General features: G+C 47.0%; 1 protein-coding gene across 4 annotated transcripts in view; it reads right to left on the bottom strand.

The window, feature by feature from the left end:
* SBF2 (SET binding factor 2) overlaps positions 1–20,894 on the bottom strand; it is a 2,983,421-nt gene that overhangs the window by 1,145,680 nt on the left and 1,816,847 nt on the right. The window lies entirely within an intron of this gene.

Below are 20,894 nucleotides of genomic sequence, written 5' to 3'. Positions count from 1 at the left end.
ATTGAAAATGTTTCCATGCCTAGCTGCCGGCTGCGACACCGTCCATGCGGAAACAGGGATTGAGGTAAGGGAACAGAGGGTGGGCCTCGTAGGCGTTCCCATGCACACTATACTAAATTTAAAGGGATAGCTCACATTTTCGCTGCCAATGGTTCTGGTACCGTCCCCATGTTGGGGGACACCCACAAGGATGGAGGAAAGGGGCAGGGAGACATGAGTATACATAATTTCAGGACATTTTTAAAAATGACCCTTATACCCCTTAATTATTGAGAGCTCCAGCGCTATGCTCGGCACTCGTTAATTTGAGGGAAAATGAAGGACCCTACACTGAAATAAATTTACCAGCCCCTGCTCACCCATGAATCGTTTATAATCTTGGTGCCCTTTCAGGAGCTAACCACCCTCACCACTGGGAGAAAGGATCGGAGGAAGGGTGAGAGGATGGAGTGGTGGAGGTTCACAGTGTTAGGAGGAGGAGAAACTCCCGAAGGATGAGAACACACTTAAGAGATCTTTCCTAGCTAGCGGTTACTCGGTGTAGCGGGCTATGGTACTGATTTCTGAAATACATGCGAGTACAGAATGTGGGGGGCATTGCGTCCTCATATCTTCCTGCGGGCAACAAACTATTTCACAGCAGGCATTTGCGTGTAGGGACAGGCCCAAAGACCAGGCAGTCTTACCCCCCATGCCCTGAACTGTTGGGTGCATTCGAGACACCTTCCTAGGTTTTGGGCAATGGAAATCACATGAGGGGGAGGCGAGTGGCGTCGGGGTAAGGGTCTTGCACAAATGGGTTCAGGGAGCATCTTCCGAAGAGGCACTTTAAGGGCCTGCCAGCGTAAATGCTTTTTTGTACATTTCCGACATTGTTTCCGCGTAGATGTGCAAATGAAATTAGAAACGCGTAAGTTTTGGTGTAAAAATGCACGCAGGTGTCTTCGCAGAACCTCTGCCTGCATTGCACTTTCCAGGCAAGGTGCAGATTAAACAACCGCAGGTTCTGCCGTTTTTTTAGAGCGCAACCTTATGTGATTCTGAGACGTGCTCTTAACCGCAGCAGCTATTCATGCAGGGCGCCTCTGCCAGCACATTCTGTGAGTGTTGAACATCTGCTTGTGAAAATGCACATGAAGTGTTAGCTTGGGAATCCCTGCAACCGCAGAATGTGGATGTTTTCCCGACTTGCCTGTCACAGACGAGTGCCACAATTCTGCACGTGTGGCACTTTCCAAGTCTGCTCAGACATGGGTCATGCCACTTATACCATAGACCTCGTCACGGAACGTGGTGGACCCAACAGGCAGGCAATCTCTCCTGCAAAGAGCGATGAATCAACACTGTGTAATGGTACCCTGTCGTGGAGATATGGCGGGCTTCTCCCCGAGCTGGGAACCTCGAGTGACAGTAACTGCTACAGAACAGTTTCGACATTCTGGCTGATAATGCACCCCGTCCCCCCGCTCACATCTTCCAGGCCTTGCGTCTATGGGTAAAAAGAATAGCACACCGTTGGCTGCTCAGTGGCACTGCAGCAAAGGTACAACGCTGCCATTGCGCAGTAATCTGGGTGAACGACTGCTTCAGACACAAATGCCATCCGTGTGCCTGTGCACACCTGAGATGCTTTAGTTCAAATTCCGTGCGTGCTTGTGAGTACTGCATGAGGCCCGCGGCAATAAAGTTCATCATGCAAGGGCTGGAATCGACTTCCGAGCAAACAAATGGCTGGGATGCCAAGATGCCGACCCACTTTTATTTGACAGCAGGGCTCCACGCGCAAACATTCTCCAACTCCTAAACTGCACCAGCTGTGACACAACACTGCACATAATCATGTGTGGAAGTATTTCGCAACTATTGTTTAAATTAACCTATGGGGAATAGGTAACAATACGTGTCATGCACCACGGAGGGAAACGACTTGAGCCGCAAGCACCAGAAGACATTAATATTGTTTTTGCATGTCTTGCTTCACACACGGATTAGCCATCGTGGGGTATGTCTGAAACAACATTAGTACACGGGTTGCAAAACATCAATGAAAAACATTTTGCATTCCACGTTACAGCCACGCAATTTCATTAAATTGCCGAACGATGGAAAAGCTCCTTTGGCTAATGGCACAGCTAATACAATGAGGGTTACAAGGCGGGCTAGCACAGTTGTTACCCTTTATAGTCTACGCACGCTTCATCACGACTCGCTTGCTTCACGAAACTGTGAGATGGTTGCAGTGCCCTGAATTAAACAAAGAACAGAACACACGAGACAGCATAGGGTGGCACCTGCTACCCCTGGAATCTGATTGGCCACCCACCCCATTATCCTAAAATATGATCATTACATTTTTAACACACGAATGATAGACACTGATGTTGCTTATTAAAGTAGAAATGGGCAGTGGAGACAAATAGTAAATTAATGCTGTTCAGAAGTGTGTGTGCGTGCGCGCGCACACTGTACTTCCTGCCACCCCTGCATAAGTCAGTGCCCCACTTGGGCCACCCCAATTAAAAGCCTGGACACGCCACCGGGACTGGCCTTCAAATCCAGGTACACAAAAGTAGCTGCCTTCATTAACATCATGTAACTAAACTGGTAGACCCAGTTTTCCTGCCCAAGCCTCACCAGGGGTACACAATCCCCACACTACTTCAGGGACAGTCCCCGTAGGAACCACCACCCCCGCTGGATAAGGAGGGGTGCTGCACCTGTAAAATACAATTGCTACTAATAGGAGATGGGCTATGCCCCGAGTTCTTACGTTATTAAACTAGACACAGACACCAAAATTGATTGTATAGTGATATCAACAGGGATCCCTCTTTATTTAAATAAATACTTAATCTCTAATGACACATTACTAATCCCTTATTCCATTCCTTAATGTCCCCTAGCATGCATTCCCTCTTATTGGGGAATCTGCTCCATCAGCAGACCTTTTGTGGCAGGGTTCACAGGGAGACCACCCATAGAGTGGACTGGCGCAACAGACACCCCCTGCCTAAATAAAATGTACTCACTGTAGTGACTAGACTACTCATATTCCTCCCTTCCTCCATCCTTGTGGTTGTCTCCCAACATGGGAACGGTACTGGAACCTTTGGCAGTACAAAATTGATCTTCCCCTTTAAATTTAGCATCCATACCTGCGAGGCATGACCTCCGGCGTCTCACCTCAGTCACCTTTTAGCACATTGGTTGCTTAGATACCTGGCTACATTTAATATATTAGCCCCTGGCATGCAAGCAGGGGAAGGGGGTGGGACGTATGGAGGAAAGGGGACTATGAACCAATGAGGAGCACTCTAGTCACTACAGTAACTTGTTACTCATACGTCCCGTCCCGTCCCCTTTCCTCCATCCTTGTGGGTGATTCCACCGAACAAGACCACAGGGTGTGGCTGTGACAACTTGCCTCATATCTAGGATGAAGCAAAAAGGTTCTTCAGAACAGCCTGAACAAACTCTGCATCGCGCCAGGTGCTGGTAACCAGGGAATAGTGCTTACAGAAGGCAGGAGAGTGGCCCAAGTAGCCGCCTTGCTGATGACATCCCAAGAAGCATAGCTCTAAAACGTGATGGCTGTGGCTTTAGCCCTGACCGATTGGGCATGAATCCCCTCAGGAACGAGTTTGCCCATGGCCGTATAAGCCGCCGAGATGGCCTAGACCATCCAACAGGCGATGGAAGCTTTGGAAACCTGGGTGCCGGGAGATGAGCCCTCAAAAGTAATGAACAATGCCTCAGACTTATTTAAGGATTTTGTTTGTGAAAGATAGAATTTGAAGTCTCTTTTGAGGTCCAAGGAATGTAGAGCCCTTTCCATCTCCGACTGCGGGTTTCGGGAAAAAACACTGGCAGGCAGATTTCCTGGTTCAAATGGAATGGAGAGACCACCTTGGGCAAACAATTTGGATGAGTGTGCACTATGACCTCATTGTTATGAAACGTGGCGAAGGACTTGCAGGATAACACCTGCAGCTCGCTGACCCTGCGCGCAGAGGTGAGTGCCACCAAACAGTCTTCAATGTCACCAGCCGGATGTCCACAGAGGCCATCGGCTCAAAGGGCTTGTGCTGCAAGGCCGCTAGAAACACATTGAGGTTTTAGATCAGATGCAGTCTATGCACTGGAGGAAAAAGCCTGGACAACCCCTTGAGGTGGGACTTAACCACTGGGTTAACTGCTGAAAAAACGTGCTTTGGGGAATTCTTGTAGGCCCCAATATCTGCCAAATGGATGCAGCAGATATCCACCTGAATGCCCGAACAAGCCAGATGTGCAGAGAATGCCAGCAGGTCGTCCAGGGAGCAGGAAATGGGGTCCAGCCCCTTTTCGCAAGCTTAGTGGCAAAACAGTCCACTTGCTCTTATACTGGTTTCGAGTCGACGGCCTCCTGGACTCCTATATGATGTTCTAGTTGTCATCAAAAATGGAACATGCTGTAGTCTAAGCTGGTCAGAAACCAGGCCACTAGAGCCAGCCTGGCTGGGTGTGGGTGCTCCAATGCCATGCCCTGTTGCATTAGGAAGCCCCTGCTGGGGATCAGAAGATGGGGGGTCCCTGGGAGCACAACTGCAGCAGATCCGAGAACCAAGACCTCGAGGGGTATTGGGGTGGGGGGGGAAAGCAGGATGAGGCTGCAGCCACGTTACAGCCACGCCAGTTCAATTTCAAGAGAGTCCACAGGAGCAATGGGGGAGAAGGGAACATGTAACACCAGAGACCCCTGACTCAGACCAGCCCATGAAGCAAACTGGGGGCACTTGGAATTCAGAGAGGCAAACAAGTCCAGATCCGGAAACCCCCAACCCTGGAACAGAGGCAACAAGGAGTTGATGTGTAACTCCCACTCGTAGGTGTTGAACCCCTAGTGGCTCAGCTAGTCAACTTCTGTGTTGCTGTCCCTCAGGAGATGGACCGCTGAAACCCAAATACCCTCTCTGTCAGGGCACAATCCTAGAGCAAAACCACCTCCTTGCAGAGGCGAGGGCACCAGGTACCACCCTGCTTGTTCAGGTAAAACATTGTCGTGGAGTTATTCGTCCGGACCAGAACCGCCGTGTCCCTGACAAGGAGCAGAAAATCTTTGAGCACCAGGTCCACTGCCCTGAGCTCGAGCCGACTGATATATAGGAGGGTTTCTGCCCTGGACCATGCGCCATGAATGTAGTAGCCTTCCAGCATAGCCACTCAACCCGACAGAGGAGTTCATCGTCACCACCAGAGTGGGCTCCGGCCAGGAAAAGGGGGCTCCGACTGCCACATTGCAGTGAACAGGAATCCAGAGAAGATCCAGGAGGAGGAGCAGGGCTATTTGGACCCTGTCCGACTAAGAACCCGGCTCCTTGACCCAAGTAGCCGCCAGTTGGAGCGGGAGGTGCCTCATCTTGAGGCAAGCGTGCTGCACCGTGAGTCTGCAAGATGCCAAGTCCCAGAAGGTGCTGGAACCACCATGCAGAGGTGGTCAAGTTGACCAGAAAGTGCCCTATCGCCTTTCAGAGGGAATGGAGTCTCTCGGGCATGGGGAACATCTGCTGCAACACTGTGTTCCAGCGCATTCCCAGGAAAACCAGATCCTGGTCAGGTGTCAACTCCGACTTCCGCCTGTTGAGGGAAAATCTCAGCTGGTGAAGAACATCTGCTAGCCGTTGGCAGGAGTGCACCTGCTCCTGTGTTGAACTGCCCCTTACCAGCCAGTTGTCCAGATAAGGGTATAATTCATGGCCCTCCAGGTGGAGGAGACCTGCCACCGCATTTATCAGCTTCGTAAACACAAAGGTGGCCGAATTAAGGCAGAAGGGCACCACCTTGTACTGCAAGTGGTACAACATAACCGTGAACTGCAGAAACCTCAGATGTGGCTGGTAAATGGGGACATGAAGGTACGCATCATTGAGGTCTAGGAATACTTCCAGTTCCCTATGCAGATTCTGCTATGCGTGCAGGAGTAATCATCTTGAAGCGTTTGAGCAGTAAAGGTAAGTTGAGGAATGACAGGTCCAGGACTACCATCAGGCCAGCCTGGTTGTTCTTGGGTACTGCAAAAATCCTGGAGTAGAAACCGGAGCCCCTGTCCGACTGCCTGCATCTCCAGAAGTGAAAGGATCTCCTGTAAAATGTCCGGTGACCCTAACTGACAGCGAGGAGGAGAGGAAGGTAGAGGAAAAGGAAGAGGGAGACTGAAGCCTGTGGAGACCATAGAAAGGACGCAAGGACTCTCGAAATCGAAATAACGCTTCAAGATGTCCTGGAAGAGAGCCAGCCGGCCCCCTACTGAGGAGCTGTGTTCCCCGACCATGACATCACTGCTTCTATGCATCTGAGGCGGAAGCAGAGAAGGGGGCAGTGGAAAAAACTGTGCTAAGTCCCCTCCTACTTTCTCCTGTTGTCACTGGGTGACCTGTCAGGCCTCCACGTAGCGCAGTCCCGAAAACCCTTTGAAGCCAGTGAAAGCATGGGATTTGAAGTCGGCCGTGCCCAGAGTTTGAAGGAAGGATTTCTGCCCTGGCTTAGTCAGGATGGCCAAGGACTTGGCAGTTTGTGTTGAGTTCTTCTTCTTTGTCAACTCGTCATTGGTGGACGAATGAAAAAGATCCATGCCCTCGAAGGGAAGGTCTAGGATCCGCTTTTGCACATCAGATGAAAATTTAGTGGCATGCATCCACGCCGCCCTTCTCATTACGGCCCCCAGGCACAGCCTTCTGGTGGCTGTGTGGATGGGGGAGACCAAATACTCCATGAGGTCCTGCGCAACAGCCCAGTCACCCACTTGAATGGCCTTGAACGTGTCTTGCCTCTCCAGGGGGAGGTCAGGCAGATACTCCCTGTGCTTCAGCCACAGCTTCTGGTTAGCCGCGGCTAAAAGGGCATCAGCATTGGCCTGCCGCAAACGGAGCCCTGAAATGGCATAGCACGGTTTGCCCAAAGACTCATGAACCTTGTCCTCTTTCTACAGACAACTTGATGAGGCTCCCGAGGAGGAAGACGAGTGAGGCCCCAGCCACCACTGAAAAGTGCGGCTGAGGATGGGAGGTTAGGAGGAGCAGCTCTCCATTAATCAGCCTGAACCTGCTGTCCAACCTCTTGTTAATCTGGGCGTTGGCCCTGGGATTCTCCCAGACCCGTCTTGCCACCTGCAGGACATCTTTCTGGAGAGCAATGTTTGTTTGTTTATTTATTTTATTTATAATAAAATAAACAAACATTCCTCTCCAGAAAGATGTCCTGCAGGTGGCAAGACGTCAGAATGGATCATGGTGAGGTTGCCCAAAACCTCTTCTAGCACTCCCGACTCCTGGGGGGGTCTACTCCGGTATGGGCCCCCCCCACCCCAAGATCACTGTAATGCCCTGACAGAGGTCATGAAAGGCCTTAACAGTTGCAGAGGGTTAATCGACCTGGTTGTCGCCATTGCTGCCATGGCCTCCTCCCTTTTTTAACAGACTGAAGGGAGTCCGGGCCCTGGGACACAGGGCCGGCGGGGTCCCCCCTTTGTCCGACCTGAAGCCAGGTCCAACGGTTGTTGAGGGCGAGGCATTGGTGGTACAGGAGGTGTAGGGGTAAAATAACCGGCAAGGAATGGAACTGGGGAGGGACTGGCACCGGCAGCGCTGGAGGAACAGGCAAATGGCCTAGAGGAAGAGGCCGGGGAGGCACAACCTGTGGGATCACCTCCTTTACTATGTCCTTGAGGAGCCCCAACATCCGTGGGGAATGCATGAGGAGGGAGCGCGCAAAAAATGCGTTCCTTGCAAGCCGCTGGGTCCTAAGGGGGACAGCCCTCTGAAGTGCTGAGTCTCCACTCCTGATCAAAGCATCGAGGTGTGTGAGGCATGCAGCCATAAGGCTGCGATGGGGAGATGTATCCCTGAGGGAACCAGCTGCCTGTACCACACAGTCTGCCGCCGCTTCCAGAGGGAAGGGGAGTGGGACCTTCTTGCAAGGCCCATTCAATGGGAAAGAGCACGGGAGGGCCCTGACTCGGATTCAAGATGGTCACCCCAGCAGGCTCCACCATGTTTTTATCTGCCATCTTGGGGCCCTGTGCCACGCCAGGGGAAGGAGGGGGTGAAGGTCCTGTGCCACGTTCAGGCTCAGACATGGGAGGACACACTATGGACCTTGAACCTAAAACAGAAGCATCAACCTCAGAACACACTCTGGTAGGACCTGAGCCCTCAGCCTGCTGGCAGGTAGGCAAATCACCCCGACTCATGACCTCAGAAGATGCTCCGGTAGGCTGTGCACCCTCAGCACCTATGCTGGTAGTCGTGCTGGATTGTGCTAAGGACTGACTCCTGGTGGTAGGACCTGAAGATCCTTTATCCTTGAGGTCTATGAGGAGGATGAACCTGATCACCCTTCCGAGGTCAGCCCGGTAGAGCCCCTGAGCCCCTCAGCTTGGGAGCCGGTAGCCGTAATGGCCTTGGGTCTGCCAGAACCTGAATCTAAGGAACCCTTGCCCGTGGGAACCCCTGGGAAGGAGACTCTCCGCGCTGAGGAGCCATACTAAATAAATGGCCTAGCTTTCCTTGACGTGAGATCTTGGAGACAAAGTCCTTCAGGTGAGCTGGAGGAGAAATGTGGAAGATCTCCTTCCAATGTGACAACCTATACTTCAATGCCCAGTGACAGAGCGATGCAAGCTGTGCACCCGTCCAGCTGTAGTTGGGCCCCAGGCACTCAAGACAGAGTGCATGGGTGTCTGATGCCGGGAACGAGCGCTCGCATGACGCACATCTCATGAATCCTCTTGCAGTCGACATGTGCCAGGGGAGGCAAGGCAATGAAGGGAGGTGAAGAAGATTGAAAAACAAAACGGAGAGCAAGTGGAAAGTTAAAAAGTCTCTGTGCTTAGCTGCCAGATCCGACACCGCCTGTGAGGGAAAGGGACTAAGGGTAGCGCCGGAGATCAGGGAATAGGGAGGGCTTTCCCACACCCAGGGCCACGCCTCACGTGCTATACTAAATTTAAAGGGAAAGCTCCATTTGACGCTGCCAAAGGTTCTGGTACCATGCCCATATTGGGGGACGCTGACTAGGATGGATGAAAAGGCATGGGACATATGGGTATGCCTGCTACCACTCAATGAAACTTGAGGCCAGATGATGGCCAGCATGAGTGTCCCACGTCCTTAGGCTGCCTCACGCAGGTTGCCACAACCTCACACCAGGGTTTGTACCCCCACTACAATCTTTTCCCCTTCACTCCCTTATATATACTAACAAACCTACTTAACATGTCACTTTAAATGCCCCCACACTACAATTCTCCGACATAACATTCCTGTTCTGTACACCATGCACTATCATAACTATAACCACACTTTTAACTATAAACACATGTACAAATGACAAACAAAACATATAATACATGTCACAAGAAGATGGCTGCTGCAGTCAGTCTCCCCCTTCACAATACCTTCTGGGCTGTCTGTCACTTGGCTGGTTTCCCCTGATGATCTGGGTGTGAATAGGGTCTGCTCTTGTTGTAAAATTGGGGCAGGGGCCCCAAAACCTCTTTCTTCTGGATGGCCCATCCAACCAAAAGTTACTTTCTTTTTCCCCCCTGCCCTAATTTCTATTTCGCCTTCTTCTGTACCGTCTTTCCCTTTCTTTTCTTCAACTGTCCTTTCCATGAAAATCTCTTTTATACAAATTTTTCCCCTGCTCAGCCCATTCTTTTGCGGGCGAGTTCTGTTCCTTTTTTGCTTTTCGATATTCCATGCAGCCCCTCGGTGGGCTGAATGGATTAGTCCACAAATACACATAATACACTTGCACTTGGTTTCGCAGAATGGGCCCTCGGCCACTCTGTTCCTCATTTCACAAAAATATCCATTCACTTTCACGTTAGCCTTTTGGGATCTCTGCACGCTCGCTTTCCCTGTGCCCTTCATTTCCATGGATTTTAACACATTTTGCTTTTCATTAGTCCCTTTTCTGTTATCTTTCAAGAAGTGTTTCACAGCGTGACTTCTCACATTGCACCACTTCGTTACTTTGCTTCTCATTGGCTCCCTCACCGGCTCACTTAAACATTCAAGCTTTCAGTTCAATGTTTTTATCCTTCAAGGCATAGCCTGTGTGTAACACTGTAGCTTTCCACAATCGCGCATGTCTCCTCCCCGCTCCCAGAGGACCCCCTATCCAGGTGATCCTCGCTCGCTTGTCCATCCCCAGGGTCCTAGTCCAATAGCGATGGCCATTCCCTGGCCACCAGAATAAGGGATCCCCGGGGATACACCTTCAGGTTTTTCACAACATGCAACACAAATGTGCTAAACATAGGCATGATCAATAAACCCAATGATAACCTGTAACTATCAAGAAAAATAAAAGAGGCCGCTGGGAGGATGGAAAAGCAACACTTAAACAAATATCCATCGTTTGGCTCCATCCTGGAGTTTGAAACGTTCTTTAACAATAAGATCCAATTAAGGGGATCTAGAGCTTGTCCAGAATCCACAGATACGGCATACATGTTCATCCTAGTTTAATTAAAAGATGCTTGGATAAAGTGCTTGCTGATGAAATCCTTGTTCATCAACAGCCCACTGATGCAAATTCCTAGAGGGATGAATGAGCCTCTCAACCTTTTTAGCTCAGTAAGGCTGTATCATTAAATTGGTACCAGGCGTTTTTGCCACAGTAGAATTCATCGATGGAGAATTCATCTAATTTGTTTGATCAGATGTTGCCCCAAATATGTGTCAGGGGATGGGTTTAGACAAATAATAAATGTAGCGGTGTGTTAAGGGGGGGGGCTGCGGGGACTCTCCCCTCGCATATAATTGCAGCAAAATCAATCAGTAAAAAGAAATCTAAAACAAAATCTATGAATTCTTTATCAGTGAATTCTTTTCGATATAAAATCACATAGAAACATTAAATTAGGTAATTCAAACTCCAGCTATTAACAGTGCAACAGAACTGCCAAAAATCAGTGGAAGACCATGCTAAATTTGAAATTAACTATTCTTGTTAAGAACCATTATTTGATATTGGTGGACACCACATTCCTGATCACAGTCTTTCTAATACATATTATCAGAGAGGAAAGATGGAACACTCTTGCTTACTGGGATGGTCAACAAGTACAATACAACTTTTGTAAATAAGATATGGTCATATTTCCCTGGGCATTTTGATCGCCAGGTGGCTGCATTTAAGGATGTTTAATGGGCCAGAGTCACGACGACGAGGGCGACCGAGAAGGGACTGCCACGCTTTGTTTAGGCCCACATGAGGGATTATATCTGTGCTTGGTAGTTGGTGGTGAAAGTTATGGGCTTGCATTTCTTCAAGAAGGAAATAGATATTTTTTTATCTGTACTTAAGTCTCCCAAATTAAATAGATCACAGCATATTCGAGGAAAGAGAACTTTAAGTAGAGTGTGGATAAATACGTCATGTGGGGATCATGAGGGAGGGAACAAAGTAGAGCACATCACTGCAATATTAGTTATACTTGCAACTCTAATTGTAATAAGAAAATAAAACAAAACTCGCAAAGCCAATAGGACTGTCTTCATGTCAGGTATTGTCACCCAATGACCAGGAACAGTTCATTTCCATGATACAACTGCATATGCTACACACAGGTTTGCATGACTGGGCACTCCTTCCGCATGCTAGCTGTTGTCATATGTCCAGGTACACCAACTACAAGTCAGAATGCACACCGCACAGGGTTATCCTTCACTGAATGCACTTTGTTGCACGCAAAGCAGAGTCCAAGAAAGGATTAAGAATCCCAGAATGAACTCTGGCTTTTAAGTTTACTGGTCCCAATATGACAACATAACCCAGAATTAACTATGTTTCCTTCAATATGCAGCCCACCCCACCCCCCACTTTCAAACAGGCCCCACAGTGCACTCAGCAAACCAAGGGCAGAAACGCCACAAGACTATGTCCCAGAATGCACTGTGGTCATGACAGCACTGCATCCCAACAAGCACTCTGCTTTACACATTACCGATGACCACCTCTTGACTGCATGGCCCAGAAACAAGTCTATATCATATAATATGCAAGTCCCAAGGTGAACTACACTCCATGATCACCCGCTGGATTCCTCCATACAACTGACCCACAGAATTTAATATCACAGAATGAACACTCAGTTTAAATATTGACGCAAAGACCATGTTTCACAAAATACTCCTTATATTGCTAGTATGCATGGTACACTTAAAGTGAAAGCCTGGCTTGGAAGCAAATGAGTGCTGTACATAGGGAACACAAGTAGCAGATTATAGGAAGCATGAGCGGGTAGCGAGAGTTGGCTGAGATGGGTGTGAGGGGTAGGAGTGTGGAGAGCTCCAGAGTGTGAGAAATAAGGTTGAGGGGAGCAATTGATGAGATGTTCTTTAAAAAATAAGGTCTTCAGGTCCTTCCTGAAGTGTTTATTGGAGCAGACAAGTCTTATCTGTGCCTGTAACTTGTGGAAATGAGTACACAGGCAGGCCCGAAAATGCCCAACTTGAGGGTAAAGAATGGAGTCCATGTAAGGCGAGAAATGCGGACGGAAAGGACGGTCATGGTTTGAAAGTAAGGCAGAAAGAAGTGCAGGCACCAGGCAGGGTAAGGAATAATATAGTATTTGAGACATTCAACAACGCTGCATCCCACATTCCACCGTAGCTTATTAATTACTGCTATTTATTGCTGGGTAACCCTTGAGAAGGACACTTTGTCTTTTAGCTAACATTTAGCATGTATTGATTATTTTCTACCATTTATCGTAACACCTATCACACTGCCCCACTGCCTTATCAGGCCACTCAGGAATGTCTTACACGCCTCTGAAAGGACAGCATCTATTCTATTAAGATGATTAACTGTTATGATGTTAATGTTAAAGGTATTTGTACCATGCACCGTCACCACATGAGTGGTCCCCAGGCGCTCTGGCAGATCTGAAAAAGGGGGGGAATGGTTAGTAGGGTGAAGAGGGAAAAGGACAGTGAGAGTTGTGATGTACTGTTGGCAGCTTCAGTTCGGTTTGCACCGTTCGTTGAGTTTTCGGGTTGGTGCGAATTCCCATGTGCTGTTGTGCCGGATTTTGTGTTTGTCTGTTGTTGCAATGTGGTGAAGAACATGCGGATTGCTTTACGAGAAGTGGTTGTGCGAGTTTCTGGATGAGAAGTGCATGCAGAAAGTTGAGGTTTTAGAGTTGGGTTAGCTGTTTTTTTTACCTCTTTATCTTTGTGTTTCTGCGCTCAGCATCTAGGATTATCTTGTGCATTTGGTATTGTAGTTTTTCCAAATAGTTTGCAGGCATGTTGAGGATTGACGGTTTTCCTTTGTATTACTCTGGTGGTATGTGTACTTGACTGATGCACGAGAGTTCCTGTCCAGGGGTTTATGATGTTTAGGCTAGAGGATTCTAGTCCCTCCCTGCCCATCCCTTGTGGGGTTCTTACGTATCTAAGTTTCCTCTATGGACGAGCGGTATGTGGACATGTATGGTCGGGGTGTTCTCCCCTCTCCGGTTAGGGAAGATTAAGATAGGGGTCAGGGTTCCTCTTTGGGCTTCTGGTTTCCCGCTGAGTCTATGCTTCCTAGTCGTTTCCTTCTGGTTCTGCAGCAAAGAGTCAAGGTTTGAGTAGTTTTCTGAATTCCAGATGATCCCTTGGGTTGTTTATGTTTTTTGGTAGGCAATTCTGCTGCCAGGTGAGAGAAAGATGATCCTCTGAATTGTCTTTTATTGGATGGGTTTGGTTCTAGGCGAATGTCATTGCTTGATCCGAGTTGTCTTGTCGGATGGTAGAGGGTTTTCTTCTCATTTAGGAACTCTGCTCTTTGGCTGTGGATTGATCTGCGCGTTACGCACATCGTTCTGAACTTTATTCACTGTTTTATTGGTAGCCAGTGGAGCATTTTCACCACTGGGGTAATGCGTTCTCTTCGTGGTAGTTTGAGCAGGAGTCTGGCCGCAGAGTTTTGGATGTGCTGAAGTTTCTTTAATAGTCGCTCTGGCATTCCTAGGTATAGGCTGTTGGCGTAGTCTACTCTAAACATGAGTGCGATGATGGTGAATGTTTTGTGGGTGAAAGAGAGGAATGGTAGAATCCTTTTTACTGCATGTTGGAGGAAGAGAAACTTCTTGATTATAACATTTACTTGTGGCTCAAGTTTTAGTATGTTGTCCATAAAGACTCCCAGGTTCTTTACTATCGTTGATGGAGTCGGTGCTGCTCCTAGTTCCTTCGGCCATGAGATTTAGTGATCGTTTTCCACCTAGTTCCTTCGGCCAGGATATTTAGTGATCGTTTTCCACTCTTTTGGATATGATCATTATTTCAGTTTTTCGTAGGTTGAGTTTGAGGCTGTTGGTGTTCAATCAGCCATAGAGTTCATGTAGACAGCATTCCAACATTGTGTTTTCTTCCTATGTATCTTGTAGACAAACTGTGTCATATCAGCGTAGTTGTAGCATGCAAGGCTGTGTCTTTTAATGAGGTTGATTAGTGGAGTCAGATATATGTTGAAAAGAAATGGGGATAAAGAGGATCCTTGTTTTACTCCACAGGTGGATTCTAGGGGTGGATCTGAAAGGTTTGATCGATATGGTCTCTGGTTTGTTTGTAGGAAGGATTTAATCCAAAGTAAAGCTAGGTCAGGGATTCCTATTTCTTGCAATCTTCTGATGAGGATGTCGTGGTTGACTGTGTCAAATGCTGCGGAGAAGAGCTGTGCTTTTGTCTGAGTCTGCATTAGCCTTTAGGGCATCCCGAATTGAAAGCAGTGGCATTTCCGTTCCTCTCATTGGTCTGAAGCCTACTTGGGCCTGATCAAGCAGTAGGTGGTCTTCTATAAATTTGTGTGCTATTTTATAGACTTATGCTTCGAGTACTTTTGCTGGGTATGGGATGTTGGAGATGGGTCTGTAGTTGAAGAGGTTCTCCACGTTGCCTGCTGTGTCCTTGAGGAGTGGCTTGATGTATGCCGATTTGAATGATCGCTGTAATTTACCTGTTGAGAGTGAATGATTGAAAACGTTTCTGTAGTATTCTATGGGTGTTCCTTGTGAGGGGATTGATTTGTGTATGGCTGGGGGGCAGGGATCCATAGGGGAGCCTGCTTGGCTGCTATTAATTACCAGCTTGACAAATGTTTCCGCTGATATTTGGGGGAAGCTTCGGAGTTTGTGCTGGCGATACTTGTATGGCTGGACGGGATGCATGTTGTGGTTGCTTGGTCTGCTTTGTAGGATCTGTTGGATGATGCCGATTTTGTTTTTGAAGTGGTTTGTGAGGTCGTTGCATAGTTTCAGTGAAGGTAGCTGTGTGTTGTTGTAGCCGGGGGGGGGGGGGTTTCTCATTTGGTTTATGATTTTAAACAGTTTGTTTTGTGTGTTGGTGGCTTCAGTGATTCTGTTGTCATAGTATTTCTTTTTGGCATTATGGATTTCTTTTTCATACAAGCCAATTTGTCGTTGGAATTGTAATTTCTTCATCTGGTCGTTCTTATTTCTCCATTCTAGTTCAAGCTTCCTGTTTCTTTTCATGGACTCTGAGTAGCGGGGTAAACCATTTTGCTGTTGCTCTTTTGATTGATGGGGGTGAAGGGTTTCTCCTTGGAGATCTCATCTATTGTTCTGGTGATTTGTTTGTGAAGTAGTTCTGTTTTCATGTCAAGGTCAGGTTCATCGAGTGTCGTTGATGGTGGTTTGTTGATTTCCAGTAGTTCTGCTAAGTTGCTATTTGTGATGTTCTTCTAGTTTCTTTTCATAATAGTTTGCCGTTTGTTGGGTTGTTTGGCTGTTGATGTAGCTAGCGTGATTACGAAGAGGATGATGAGATGATCAAGAAACAGAGAAACCTATTTGAGGAAGGCATGGTGTCAACAGTACACACTGTAAGGATGATATGGTATCAAGAATAGGCAGACACAAGTGATCACAGTTCAAGGGTGTTTATTAAACTGTATAGATAGGGTGGAAAAACGTCTGATCTAAATCTAAGACGGAAGCAAGCTACGACCATCAAATCAAAATAAGGTAGTCGTAGTGGCGTCTTGTTAAAATAAAAGGGGCCTATACTAAAAAACCTATTGCCAATCCTTACAACTAAATACCAAAAAGAGTGTCGGATAGGATTCACAAAAAATAAAGAAGTGTTCACAAATAATAAATCAGGATACGGTAGCTGGGGGAGATCTCCCCCACGTTTTGAGCATGGGACAAGGTGGGATTTCTGAGCACAGCACACACTCAAGCTTTCCCAGCACGAGACGACAGTTGCGCTTCAGGTGTCATGGTCGTCAGTGGTGAAGTCTCTTTTCTATAAAAAGTCTCTTGCCTCCGATGAACTGATAACCTCCAAAATAATAAATGTTCCTTTCAAATGTATACGTTGGGTGAGGACTCTTCACCCTTGGATCCCAAAACAGTTCCCATTGATATTAGAACCTTTGGGTTTCATTTTCGTGCTTCAGAGGGCCGGATAGGTTCCGAAAATAAACCAAAAAGATCCGTTCCTTTAACACTTGAACGGATGATTCTTCACCTCTGGGCCCCCCCCCTCTTCTGGGCTCAGACCCTTCTTGAATATAAGTCTCCCTCCTGTCAGGTTCACTCCAGCTTATATTCAAAAGTAGCTTCTCGAATGCTTTTATGTGCTGTTGGTGGTGTTTTCTCACCTCTGGATCTCCCTCTTCTGGGTTTAGGTCTTTTTCGAAGGTTTGCCTTCCTCCCGTCAGGTTCACTCTGGCTTTTGCAAATGTCTTTTTAAACCGTTTTTTGTGGACCTCCCTCTGCTGGATTCACTTTTGTCAACACACTGTTTCTTGGAACTTTAGACTTTGCCCCTGTTTATTGTTATCCCTCCTTCGGGTTCACTCTTGCCACTTCATATTTCCTGTTGTTTCCCTTTATGCAGGATTCACTTCTCTTGCTTTCTCCACAGTTTGTCAGTCAAAGACGTTTGACTGTACTGAGATTTTGCTTGACCCCTGTATGACCACACTGACCTTTCTTGGTGGTTCTCCTACAGCCTTCTGGTATTAGTAGTTCACTCAACATGGGATTAACCAGAGTGTCTTGAGTCAACACCCACGTGGTACTGATTCCCTCTGCAGATTTTCTTCCCTTAACAATTAACAATTCTTTGAACATTTCTCAATGTGCCATTTTGCGACTTTCATTCAACACAGTTCGGTTCACCCCTCGACTCACCGGCTGTGATGAACCGCTTGGCTTTCCTTGTATCTGCAGTCAAGGCTGCTAACACGGTAGCAGGCGCCTCCCTCCGTCCTGCGTATCAGCATAGGCACGTTCTGTGTACCATTGACATCTGCTGCAACAGACTTGAGCTATTGTCTGCAGTCTTACAATTCCTTCCGCGGTGGTCTTGCAGGTCTAGGTCAAAAAAGGCAAGGTTACTTCTCTCCTCAACAGCCTTTCGATATTAGCTGCCTTTCTCTTTCTCTTGAACTGCCGTGCCTTGATAGCTGTCTCGTCGTGCGTTCTGCCTTTCTCATATTGTTCTCTTGTGCTCCACACCTTTTATCCCTGTGGGGTAGGGAAAGGGCCGCCAGGTGTGTGTCATTATGGTCAATTGCCTGACCCTTGTGTTGGGACATGTCGGGTAATTGGTCCGTCGTCCTTCATCATATGCGAAAGTGTTTGCATCGGAAAAGGGCAGTTTGTTACTGAGAATTATCCTCTTTGTCCTGGGGGTGTTGTTGGAGTGAGAAAGGTGACACTGGTTGGATTTACTAACCAAATGGAAATGACTAGGAATATTATCACAAAATAAGCACCGGGGATTGTGTGAATGGTCGGGTTTTATCCGAGTAGGTTGTGAGAGCAGGAAATAACATTCAGAGAGATGGGAAGGAGAAAGACTGGGAGTGTTCGGGTAGGACATAGGAAAGCAGGGATTCTGGGAGAGGAAGTATCAGAGTGTAACGGGGTTCGGGCTCCTAGTTGGTTTACCAGAGGTGTAGGGGTGATTGAATTTTATTAAGGGAGTTTTTTTGGGTGGAAGGGAGGTAGAAGTGGAATAACCCAAAAAAAAGGAGGACTCCCCCTCACCTTCTTCCTCTGTATAATACTGCATCTGCCTTTTGGTATTCCCCTGAGCATAACCCTGAGTTCCGCTACCCAGGTGTTCCTCCTTCCCTCGTCTACTCCTAGGGCTGGGATCTGAGAGGGCAAGTTCTTCCCCAGCCACCTGAATATGGGTTTCCTGGGGTCAACTCCATTCCCCACATTAAAGGCACAGGGTCTCAAGAGTTAAGAAAAGGATACGTGGTTGGCACAGTTCTCTCAATGTAGCACACTTTGGCTTGCTGGTACGATTCAACAGTTCATTCTTGGGCATCAAGCATTTCTCACTTCAAAACAGTTTCTTTAGGCTTCCTTGCCTTGAATCAAAGATACAGTTCAACACTTTCTCAAATAGACCGCTCAGGTTTCTCTTACCCAAGTCCGGGTCTTTCTTGACACTTTCACTTTGGTACAATTCACTCCAGCTTCCCTCGTTGGGGCTGGCGCCTGTCTTTGCTCTTTACAGTTCACTTTTTAATTCACACAGGTTTCCCTCGTTTGGGCTCAAGTTTTGTCATTCACTTTCTTTGTAACACACTTTCACTTAGGCTTCCCTCAGTCAGGCACAAGTCTTCTTTTAGTTTCACTTTATGACTCTAGTTCTCAATATTCACTTTGGAGGGTTCCCTTCCCCACGTTTCTTCTCGTTATCTCATTAGCGTTGAAGGCTTCCAAAACTGCACAGTTTCCCGTTCAATATGATTCACAATTCACATGAGATTTCTCAACATATTAAAGCTTTCTGGTATTTGCAGTTCCTTTCACAAATGTTCATAAGGCTTCCCTTGGGTTGCGCCTTCCATTTCTTTATTAACAACACATTTTCAAAATATTTCACAGCTTTCTTTCTTCAGCCTCGCACTACAGTTCAAACCTATTTCACAGAGACTTTCGATAATGTAATTCACCTCCCCAGGACCACTCTGTTACTTTGTAATAACTTGCGTCACTTTAACAATCAAATCCTTCTTCACGTGATTATCATTCGCCTAACCTTCGCTTGATACAGTTTCACTCGCTGGCAACACAAACCAGACTTTTGTTTCATTTGGTAACACACCGGTTGTATTTATCTTGGTTCTTTCTTCTTTGCCTTGAATGAGACTATCCAGGTCTTCACCAATGACTCCTCTGCTCCTCCCCAACTGCGTTGTTCACCCGGCAGGGGAACAGGCAACCTTGAAATATTTCAAAAGAAGGCTCTCTCCATATTCTTGGCCTCACTTTGCGAACCCTTATGGTGTCTTGGAAATACGGTTTGTTCGCCTGGCTTTCTTTTGCTCCTCTCAGCATTCGAAAAGCCCCTTGGCCTTCTGATCTTCACAGCCTGGCTTGCAGCAGCTCAGTATGAGCTGTCACTTCATGTACCCAGCCTCGCTCAAAGTGTGCTTGTGTGTTCCACCTTTTATCATCACACGACTAGCTAATGTAAGGCAGATGTGTGTGTGAGATTAAAACTGAGTGCCTGACCCTTCCTGGCCTCATTAAAGGGACATGGCTATTGCAAAGTGCTAGGGGTAACCTTCATAGCCTCATTCCCAATCTTCTTCATCTCAGTAGCTTTGTCAGCAGAGAGAGGGTAAGGATCATGGGAGAAGTTGTATCCCAGAAAATAGGTAGGGATAGGGGTTTGATAGTGGTTAGGAAAAGGGGGTTACCATGTCTTAACATCGAGTGTCCACCCCCACATCCTGAGGACCCCCTATCCAGGTGATCCTCCCTCGCTTGTCCGCCCCCAGGGTCGGGATCCAAAAGTGATGGCCCTCCACTGGCCACCGTAGTACGGGATCCCCGGGGATTAGATTGTGAAACACCTTCTGGTTTTTCACACCATGTTAATTGTCAACTAATCAAACATCGAAGAGTCTGAGCAAGGAACAAAAACCTTAGACAAACTAGATACAATTTTATTGAAAGAAAGAGTGCAAGACATGTAAGGATGATTTAACAAAGCACTGAAAATGTATGCCGTGAGAAAACCCCTATGGCAATACACATTTTCCTGTGAAAAACACGTGTCTGAATTTTCTGAAATAGCAGGGCACGCAATGAATTGAAAAATCCATCAAATTAGCTAAATATATTTTACAGAAAAGTGAACCAATAAGCAATTTATTGTTACCAATCAATAGAAGAATTTGACTCTTGCCAAGCATGGATAATCTAACACCTTTGAAATAAGTGATAAGGTGTTCGAGATTTTTGCATAACCCTCTGGTAAAGGCTTTGTAACCATCTAAAGATTTTCAGGTATCCAACCAGAAGGAAACCCTAGACCTCTCTAGTGGTATTATTTGTGGCAGATAAACCCGCTGTAATTTAAGGAGTAATGAGGACTGGCAGGGAAGTACAGTAAGTACACACAGTTTGCCAAGTTAGCCAAACAAAATGCTCACATGTAAACTAAAAAATGTCCACTTTAATTAGAAAATTACACAGATAAGACATTGGGTAAAAAAAAGTACTAAACGTTTAACAAACACATTAATAAACACAGTACTTGTAATAAAACCGTAATGGTCAGTTAAGATATGACCCACTCCTAACACTAAAATGTAAACCCACTATCTGGGGATAGGCATAATACATACAGGTCAAGGAGGGGGGAGAAAAGGGGATCCTACACAACAGTTGCATGCTTTGAAGTAATCATGATCAGAACCCCATGTGCCAACACTAAAACACAGTCACAGTAATCCCTAAACAAATGCAAGTGTCAAAAACAGGTGTAACAATGCTGTCTGGCTAACCTGTCCCTTTTGCCCTAACGTAATCGAAAGCATTGCTCATTTCGTTCTAATTTGCCCAAAATATCTTGACA

This window comes from Ambystoma mexicanum, chromosome 11 (assembly GCF_040938575.1).
Source record: "Ambystoma mexicanum isolate Mex_15411 chromosome 11, UKY_AmexF1_1, whole genome shotgun sequence".
In the NCBI taxonomy this organism is placed as follows: Eukaryota; Metazoa; Chordata; class Amphibia; order Caudata; family Ambystomatidae; genus Ambystoma; species Ambystoma mexicanum.
The sequence above is the reverse complement of the archived record's forward strand: the minus strand, read 5'-3'. Positions and strand labels throughout refer to the sequence as shown.